The following is a 7,620-nucleotide window of genomic DNA, read 5'->3' as shown; positions in this document are numbered from 1 at the left end:
GGGGCAGGGGTGCCCCCCCCGGTCGGCGATCGCTGTGATTGGCTGTTCAAATCTGAACAGTCAATCACAGCGTTTCCTGTGTTACCGGCGGCTAAGCCGCTCGGTAACACAGAAAACGGTGGTGATCGGTGCAGCACCGATCACCACCGAGCGGCAGCACCCCCCTCCCACCCGCCGGGCACTCACCCGGCAGCAGCAGCAGCTCCAGCGGCTCCACCGCTACGTCCGGAGCGCACGCTGCGCTCCCCTCCTCCCCCCTCCCCCCCGCAGCAGCAGCAGCAGCAGCAGCAGCATCATGCTGCTGCTGGAAAAGTTAAAAATAAATTAAAATTAAAAAATGTGCAAATGTGTGTATATATATATATATATATATATATACACACACATATATATATATATTATAAGGGCACGGTAGTGCCCTTATATTAAGGCTGAATCCAACGAACGGATTTTTCCCATAGGGAACTTTTCGGATGGGGGCATGGTGTTTGAGGGACTGCACCTCAAAAGTGACTGGGCGTACTGAGCTGAAATTTGGCATGTACGCGTAGAATCATCAACCGGTGCTGCGTGCCAAATTTCAGGGCGAAATATTAAAAAATGACCAATTGGGAGCGATCTAAACTTCCAACTGCCAGTTTTTTTCTGACACTCGCGAAATGACACTTTGTCACCCATGTTAGTCTATGAGGGGTTTTTTGGGAAGGCATAACTCGGGGTAGGGGAACAATTGAGACTTGGGGTTTGTTTTATTAGGTAGATATTGTCCCAGTGGAGTGCCTTTTGGGGTTGAGGATTTTCAGATAGGTACAGTTTTTATTAAATTTAGTGAAACGTCCCCCATTATAAAGATAGGAGCGCCAACTTGTTGCGCATGCGCAGTGCGTCCAATAGGGGGAGTACAGTCAGAGGCCTCACTTGGGTGTACCAAGATGGCCGACGGAGATGCGAGGGGCTAGATCTGCTGCCGCTCGGCGCTGCCTACAGAGGGGAGCCCGCAGCCCCGCAATCCCTCCAAGGGGACAGGAGCCAAAAGGGTAAAAACACCCACACATCCACAAGAATAATTGCGCCGCAGGGAGGGGAAGCTTTCTGGTTTGCCTGTTTAAAACACGAAGCTCCCGGCCGCCGCGCGCATACACACACTGACATGAGCCCGTGCTGCTGCGGCGCTCATGTCAGAGTGTGTATGCGCGCGGCGGCCGGCAGCTGTGTGTTTACACAGACAAACCAGAAAGCTTCCCCTCCCGAGTCTGCAGCGCCGCGGCTGCAAGTATTCTTGTGGGTGGGTGGGTGGATTGTTTTGCTTAATGTGCTAGTAAGGCTGGTCCTGGGGTTGGTGGTGGGGGGACCCGCTGTAGGTGCCAGTGGTGTAGCAGAGCCGCAGCTGCTGCATGTCAGTGCATGGCCCCCCCCTCACTGCCCCCGTGTGTCCCCCGCCCCCCTCACTGCCCCCGTGTGTCCCCTGCCCCCCCTCACTGTATACGCTGTGCCCCCCCATGTGTATGCTGTGCCCCCCCATGTGTATGCTGTGCCCCCCCATGTGTATGCTGTGCCCCCCCATGTGTATGCTGTGCCCCCCCATGTGTATGCTGTGCCCCCCCATGTGTATGCTGTGCCCCCCCATGTGTATGCTGTGCCCCCCGTGTGTGCGCTGTGCCCCCCGTGTGTGCGCTGTGCCCCCCCCAGTGTGTGCGCTGTGCCCCCCAGTGTGTGCGCTGTGCCCCCCCAGTGTGTACGCTGTGCCCCCCCAGTGTGTACGCTGTGCCCCCCCAGTGTGTGCGCTGTGCCCCCCCAGTGTGTGCGCTGTGCCCCCCCCAGTGTGTGCGCTGTGCCCCCCGTGTGTGCGCTGTGTCCCCCGTGTGTGCGCTGTGCCCCCCGTGTGTGCGCTGTGCCCCCCATGAGTACGCTGTGCCCCCCCCGTGTGTACGCTGTGCCCCCCCCGTGTGTACGCTGTGCCCCCCCGTGTGTACGCTGTGCCCCCCCGTGTGTACGCTGTGCCCCCCGTGTGTACGCTGTGCCCCCCGTGTGTACGCTGTGCCCCCCCGTGTGTACGCTGTGCCCCCCCGTGTGTACGCTGTGCCCCCCCGTGTGTACGCTGTGCCCCCCCGTGTGTACGCTGTGCCCCCCCGTGTGTACGCTGTGCCCCCCCGTGTGTACGCTGTGCCCCCCCGTGTGTACGCTGTGCCCCCCCGTGTGTACGCTGTGCCCCCCCGTGTGTACGCTGTGCCCCCCCCTCCGTGTGTACGCTGTGCCCCCCCTCCGTGTGTACGCTGTGCCCCCCCTCCGTGTGTACGCTGTGCCCCCCCCCTCCATGTGTACGCTGAGCCCCCCCCCCCCCCTCCGTGTGTACGCTGTGCGCCCCCCTCCGTGTGAACGATGTGTCCTTTAATATTATTATTATGTTTCCTGCCCAGACGCTGACCACCCCATGGTACCGCCGGGACTGAGACGCTTCCACAGCCTGCGGACCAGATTGAAGCGCTTCCTTGAGATGCCTCCGCCACCGGGAAGGCAGAAAGAAGCCACCCTGGTCATCAGAGGAGCAGTTGCACCCAGGTAAATCCATCCCCCCCACTGTCCCTGTGTGTACGCTGTTCAACCCCCAGTGCCCCGTGTGTATGTTGTTCACCCCCAGTGCCCCCATGTGTGTGCTGTTCGCCCCCCAGTGCCCCCGTGTGTGCTGTTCGCCCCCCAGTGCCCCCGTGTGTGCTGTTCGCCCCCAGTGCCCCCATGTGTGCGCTGTTCGCCCCCCAGTGTGCCCCTGTGTATGCGCTGTCCACCCCCCAGTGTGTCCCTGTGTGTATGCTGTCCGCCCCCCTGTGTACGCTGTCCGCCCCCCAGTGCCCCCGTGTGTGCTGTTCGCCCCCCAGTGCCCCCGTGTGTGCTGTTCGCCCCCAGTGCCCCCATGTGTGCGCTGTTCGCCCCCCAGTGTGCCCCTGTGTATGCGCTGTCCACCCCCCAGTGTGTCCCTGTGTGTATGCTGTCCGCCCCCCTGTGTACGCTGTCCACCCCCAGTGCCCCCCTGTGTACGCTGTCCGCCCCCCAGTGCCCCCGTGTGTGCTGTTCGCCCCCCAGTGCCCCCGTGTGTGCTGTTCGCCCCCAGTGCCCCCATGTGTGCGCTGTTCGCCCCCCAGTGTGCCCCTGTGTATGCGCTGTCCACCCCCCAGTGTGTCCCTGTGTGTATGCTGTCCGCCCCCCTGTGTACGCTGTCCGCCCCCCAGTGCCCCCGTGTGTGCTGTTCGCCCCCCAGTGCCCACATGTGTGCGCTGTTCGCCCCCCAGTGTGCCCCTGTGTGTGCGCTGTCCACCCCCCAGTGTGTCCCTGTGTGTACGCTGTCCGCCCCCCTGTGTACGCTGTCCGCCCCCCAGTGCCCCCCTGTGTGCGCTGTCCGCCCCCCCAGTGTGCCCCTGTGTGTGCGCTGTCCACCCCCCAGTGTGTCCCTGTGTGTACGCTGTCCGCCCCCCTGTGTACGCTGTCCGCCCCCCAGTGCCCCCCTGTGTACGCTGTCCGCCCCCCAGTGCCCCCGTGTGTACGCTGTTTGCCCCCGTGTGTACGCTGTTTGCCCCCGTGTGTACGCTTTTTTCCCCCGTGTGTACGCTTTTTGCCCCCGTGTGTACGCTGTTTGCCCCCGTGTGTACGCTGTTTGCCCCCGTGTGTACGCTGTTTGCCCCCGTGTGTACGCTGTTTGCCCCCGTGTGTACGCTGTTTGCCCCCGTGTGTACGCTGTTCGCCCCCCAGTGCCCCCGTGTGTACGCTGTTCGCCCCCTAGTGCCCCCGTGTGTACGCTGTCCGCCCCCCCAGTGCCCCGTGTGTACGCTGTCCGCCCCCCCCCCAGTGCCCCCGTGTGTACGCTGTCCGCCCCCCAGTGTCCCGTGTGTACACTGTTCGCCCCCCAGTGCCCCCGTGTGTACGCTGTCCGCCCCCGTGTGTACACTGTCCGCCCCCCCAGTGCCCCCGTGTGTACGCTGTCCGCCCCCCCAGTGCCCCCGTGTGTACGCTGTCCGCCCCCCAGTGTCCCGTGTGTACGCTGTTCGCCCCCGTGTGTGCTGTTCGCCCCCCAGTGTCCCCGTGTGTGCGCTGTCCACCCCCCAGTGTGCCCCTGTGTGTACGCTGTCCGCCCCCCCAGTGCCCCTGTGTGCGCTGTCCGCCCCCCAGTCCCCCCGTGTGTGCGCTGTCCACCCCCCAGTGTGCCCCTGTGTGTACGCTGTCCGCCCCCCCAGTGCCCCCGTGTGTACGCTGTCCGCCCCCCAGTGCCCCCGTGTGTACGCTGTTCGCCCCCTTGTGTACGCTGTCCGCCCCCCAGTGCCCCCGTGTGTACGCTGTCCGCCCCCCAGTGCCCTCGTGTGTACGCTGTCCGCCCCCAAGTGCCCCCCGTGTGTGCTGTTCGCCCCCCAGTGCCCCCGTGTGTGCTGTTCGCCCCCCAGTGCCCCCGTGTGCACTGTCCGCCCCCCCAGTCCCTCCGTGTGTGCGCTGTCCACCCCCCAGTGTGCCCCTGTGTGTACGCTGTCCACTCCCCCTGTGTACGCTGTTCGCCCCCCAGTGCCCCCGTGTGTACGCTGTTCGCCCCCTTGTGTACGCTGTTCCCCCCCCCCCCCCAGTGCCCCCATGTGTACGCTGTCCGCCCCCCCAGTGTCCCCGTGTGTACGCTGTCCGCCCCCCCCAGTGCCCCCGTGTGTACGCTGTCCGTGCCCCCATGTGTACGCTGTCCGTGCCCCCGTGTGTACGCTGTCCGTGCCCCCGTGTGTACGCTGTCCGTGCCCCCGTGTGTACGCTGTCCGTGCCCCCGTGTGTACGCTGTCCGTGCCCCCGTGTGTACGCTGTCCGTGCCCCCGTGTGTACGCTGTCCGTGCCCCCGTGTGTACGCTGTCCGTGCCCCCGTGTGTACGCTGTTCGCCCCCTTGTGTACGCTGTTCGCTCCCGTGTGTACGCTGTCCGCCCCCCCAGTGCCCCGATGTGTACGCTGTCCGCCCCCCCCAGTGCCCTCGTGTGTACGCTGTCCGCCCCCCCAGTGCCCTCGTGTGTACGCTGTCCGCCCCCCAGTGCCCCCCGTGTGTACGCTGTCCCCCCGTGTGTACGCTGTCCCCCCGTGTGTACGCTGTCCCCCCGTGTGTACGCTGTCCCCCCGTGTGTACGCTGTCCCCCCCGTGCCCCCCGTGTGTACGCTGTCCCCCCCAGTGCCCCCGTGTGTACTCTGTCCACCCCTGTACTGCAGCTGCACTCAGGTAAATCCGTCCCCCCACTGTCCCTGTATGTACAATGTCCCCCCAGTGCCCCTGTGTGTACGCTTCCCCCCTCAGTGCACCCATGTGTACGCTGTTCCCACCAGTGCCCCCCGTGTGTACGCTTCCCCCCGTGCGTACGCTGACCCCCCAGTGCCCCCCTGTGTTTACGCTGTCCTCCTCAGTCCCCTCCCCCCGTGTGCACGCGGTCTCCCCCAGTGCGCCCCCCGTGTGTATGCTGTCCCCCCCAGTGCCCCCCCCTCCGTGTGTATGCTGTCCCCCCAGTGCCTCCCCCCCTGTGTGTACGCTACCCCCCCCAGTGCCCCTCCTGTGTGTGTACGCTATCCTTCCCCCCCCAGTGCCCCCCCGTGTGTATGCTGTTCTTCCCCCCCCAATGCCCCCCGTGTACGCTGTCCCCTTCCCCAGTGCCACCACCGTGTGTACGCTGTCCCCCCAGTGCCCCCCGTGTGTACGCGGCCCCCCCAGTGCCCCTGTGTGTGCTGCCCCCCCCAGTGCCCCTGTGAATGCTGCCCCCCAGTGCCCCCGTGTGTACGCTGTACCCTGTGCCCCCCATATATGCTGCCCCCCCCATGTGTATGCTGCCCCCACATTGCCCCCCGTGTACGCTGTCCCCCCTAGTGCCCGCTTCCCCGTGTGTACGCTGTCCCACCCAGTGCCCCCCCCTGTGAGTACGATGTCCCCCCCTGTGTGTACGATGTCCCCCCCCCTGTGTGTACGCTGCCCCCCCAGTGCCCCCCCCTATGTGTGTACGCTCCCCCCGTGCCCCCCGTGTGTGTACGATGTCTCCCTCCCATGTACACTGTTCCCGGCCCCCGTGTGTACGCTGTCCGCCCCCGTGTGTACGGTGTCCGCCCCCGTGTGTACGGTGTCCGCTCCCGTGTGTACGCTGTCCGCCCCCGTGTGTACGATGTCCCCCCCCCCTGTGTGTACGCTGCCCCCCCAGTGCCCCCCCCTATGTGTGTACGCTCCCCCCGTGCCCCCCGTGTGTGTACGATGTCTCCCTCCCATCTACACTGTTCCCGGCCCCCGTGTGTACGCTGTGCCCCCGTGTGTACGCTGTCCGCCCCCGTGTGTACGCTGTCCGCCCCCGTGTGTACGGTGTCCGCTCCCGTGTGTACGCTGTCCGCCCCCGTGTGTACGCTGTCCGCCCCCCTGTGTACGCTGTCCGCCCCCCTGTGTACGCTGTCCGCCCCCCTGTGTACGCTGTCCGCCCCCCAGTGCCCCCCTGTGTACGCTGTTCACCCCCCCAGTGCCCCCGTGTGTACACTGTTCGCCCCCACCCCCCCCAGTGCCCCCGTGTGTACGCTGTTCGCCCCCCCCCCAGTGCCCCCGTGGGTACGCTGGTTGCCCCCCCCCTGTGTGTACGCTGTGCCCCCTCCCGTATACGCTGTGCCCCCCCTCCGTGTGTACGCTGTGCCCCCCTTCGTGTGAACGCTGTGCCCTTTAATATTATTGTTATGTTTCCTGCCCAGACGCTGACCACGCCATGGTACCGCCGGGACTGAGACGCTTCCACAGCCTGCGGACCAGATTGAAGCGCTTCCTTGAGATGCCTCCGCCACCGGGAAGGCAGAAAGAAGCCACCCTGGTCTTTAGAGGAGCAGTTGCACCCAGGTAAATCCATCCCCCCCACTGTCCCTGTGTGTACGCTGTTCAACCCCCAGTGCCCCGTGTGTATGTTGTTCACCCCCAGTGCCCCCATGTGTGCGCTGTTCGCCCCCCAGTGCCCCCGTGTGTGCTGTTCGCCCCCCAGTGCCCCCGTGTGTGCTGTTCGCCCCCAGTGCCCCCATGTGTGCGCTGTTCGCCCCCCAGTGTGCCCCTGTGTATGCGCTGTCCACCCCCCAGTGTGTCCCTGTGTGTATGCTGTCCGCCCCCCTGTGTACGCTGTCCGCCCCCCAGTGCCCCCCTGTGTACGCTGTCCGCCCCCCAGTGCCCCCGTGTGTGCTGTTCGCCCCCCAGTGCCCCCGTGTGTGCTGTTCGCCCCCCAGTGCCCCCGTGTGTGCTGTTCGCCCCCAGTGCCCCCATGTGTGCGCTGTTCGCCCCCCAGTGTGCCCCTGTGTGTGCGCTGTCCACCCCCCAGTGTGTCCCTGTGTGTACGCTGTCCGCCCCCCTGTGTACGCTGTCCGCCCCCCAGTGCCCCCCTGTGTGCGCTGTCCGCCCCCCAGTGTGCCCCTGTGTGTGCGCTGTCCACCCCCCAGTGTGTCCCTGTGTGTACGCTGTCCGCCCCCCTGTGTACGCTGTCCGCCCCCCAGTGCCCCCCTGTGTACGCTGTCCGCCCCCCAGTGCCCCCGTGTGTACGCTGTCCGCCCCCCCAGTGCCCCCGTGTGTACGCTGTCCGCCCCCCAGTGTCCCGTGTGTACGCTGTTCGCCCCCCAGT

The 7,620-nt window shown here is 65.7% G+C and overlaps 1 long non-coding RNA gene across 1 annotated transcript; it reads left to right on the top strand.

The window, feature by feature from the left end:
• Positions 1 to 908: 908 nt before the first annotated feature.
• On the top strand, positions 909 to 6,810 carry LOC146059062 (uncharacterized). Its single transcript, XR_014470128.1, has 3 exons — positions 909 to 1,037; positions 2,418 to 2,559; positions 6,716 to 6,810. It is a non-coding gene; the product is annotated as an uncharacterized LOC146059062 (long non-coding RNA).
• The last annotated feature ends 810 nt before the right edge of the window (positions 6,811 to 7,620 follow it).

The sequence above is a fragment of the Crinia signifera genome, chromosome 2 (genome assembly GCF_055691185.1).
Source record: "Crinia signifera chromosome 2, ASM5569118v1, whole genome shotgun sequence".
NCBI classification, from domain to species: domain Eukaryota; kingdom Metazoa; phylum Chordata; class Amphibia; order Anura; family Myobatrachidae; genus Crinia; species Crinia signifera.
The sequence above is the reverse complement of the archived record's forward strand: the minus strand, read 5'-3'. Positions and strand labels throughout refer to the sequence as shown.